The following is a 1,758-nucleotide window of genomic DNA, read 5'->3' as shown; positions in this document are numbered from 1 at the left end:
TGGGAAAATGTACTTAAAACACCATACTTCTCCATAGTTATGGGTGTGACGACCCCGCCCAGTCTTGCCACATCCGAAATGTGAATTGCCATCATAAACCACACCTAAAAATGAATTCGTTCTAATAGTCACACCTGTAGTTGATGGTAACTATGGGAAAATGTACTTAAAACACCATACTTCTCCATAGTTATGGGTGTGACAACCCCGCCCAATGTTGCAAGATCCGAAATGTGAATCGCCATCATAAATCACACCTAAAAATGAATTCGTTCTAATAGCCACACCTGTAGTTGATGGTAACTATAGAGCTGTTGCACGGATGTAATCAACGGGGTAGGCGGGGCTTCCTGTCGGCCATCTTGAGTGGCAAGAATGTACACGCAACGAATGGAGGAATGGAAACAAACTGCGATTTTTCATCAAAGAGATATCATACTTCACTGCAGAATATTATAGAGACTTCTTTACTCAATATCTTCATCTCCTACCTTGCATTAGCCTGGAATGTCAACTGCAGAATTTATTTAAATTTTTTTCTCCATTCCCCCATTCATTCTTAGCCTTCTTGCCACCCAACATGGCGGACAATTTAGCTCAATTTTAGCCACACCCTCCCGTTGATTACTTCCGTGCAACAGCTCTATGGGAAAATGTACTTAAAACACCATACTTCTCCATAGTTATGGGTGTAACGACCCCGCCCAGTCTTGCCACATCCGAAATGTGAATCGCCATCATAAATCTCACCTAAAAATGAATTTGTTCTAATAGTCACACCTGTAGTTGATGGTAACTATGCATAGGCGGCGGCAGGATTTAAGGAGCAGTGGGACGAAGAATGGCGCGCGAAGCGCGCCGCGATTTTGGCCACACCCACTTTTTCCACGTATTTTGGGCGTATACTCAACGCACTCATACAATATGGTATAGCATAAAAATGAGCCTAAAAGGCCCCCTATCTTATCTGTAAAGCTCTATCCAACCTGTAAAATGCTAGTCCTGGTCCTCCTGGAAGGCTTGTTGACAAAGGAAAGCAGAAAAGACTGTCTCTTGCTAGCCATGGTAATTATTTATGACTAAAAATGATGTCATTAATTAAATTTTCATTTCCGGCCAAAATTTTTGGTCGGGCATTGCCCGTCCATGCCCGACCCTGCCGCCGCCTATGTAACTATGGGAAATTGTACTTAAAATACCATATTTGGTATAATTGAAATTTTGTCCATGGTTATGCAATTTATGGGTGTGTCAACTGACTCGACTCCACCTCTACTTGCAACACCATGCACAATCCAATATACATATTTTGTAATGCACCAAAAAAATAATAGTCTGAGAGTCTAAGAGTGTCTTGGAATGAGCTATTTTACATGATTCATTAAGCCGAGGAGTTTTTTAAAGGTATAGCTAAATTAATGCATGTCAATTTCAATATTCATGCATTGAAGCATTTGGACTCTTATCAACAAAATTTAGCATGCTACATTTTATCTACATTATACTTTTTTGCATATAACTTGGTTCCTAGCTGTACTTGCATGATGAACACATGTCAAGTGCATGTACCATATCCTCTCACCTATAAATGATAACCAGATAGTTCCATTAAGAGCCAACAGACCAATGAGATGATAGCACATTGTTGAGATATCAAAGAAGAAAAAAATATGGCTCCAAAGAAGAAGTTTAAAAATGTTCAGACTGATTTGTTATTAGAGTTTATAAGACAAGAAGGATGTCCACCCAAAAATGCTT

At 39.7% G+C, this 1,758-nt stretch overlaps 1 long non-coding RNA gene across 1 annotated transcript; it reads right to left on the bottom strand.

Annotated features, from left to right (window-relative positions):
* Positions 1 to 7: 7 nt before the first annotated feature.
* On the bottom strand, positions 8 to 795 carry LOC109586163 (uncharacterized). Its single transcript, XR_002186856.1, has 3 exons — positions 674 to 795; positions 181 to 287; positions 8 to 134 (listed from the first exon to the last, which is right to left on the bottom strand). It is a non-coding gene; the product is annotated as an uncharacterized LOC109586163 (long non-coding RNA).
* Positions 796 to 1,758: the final 963 nt, after the last annotated feature.

The sequence above is a fragment of the Amphimedon queenslandica genome, unplaced genomic scaffold (assembly GCF_000090795.2).
Source record: "Amphimedon queenslandica unplaced genomic scaffold, v1.1 AMPQUscaffold_12932, whole genome shotgun sequence".
Taxonomy (NCBI): domain Eukaryota; kingdom Metazoa; phylum Porifera; class Demospongiae; order Haplosclerida; family Niphatidae; genus Amphimedon; species Amphimedon queenslandica.
The sequence above is the reverse complement of the archived record's forward strand: the minus strand, read 5'-3'. Positions and strand labels throughout refer to the sequence as shown.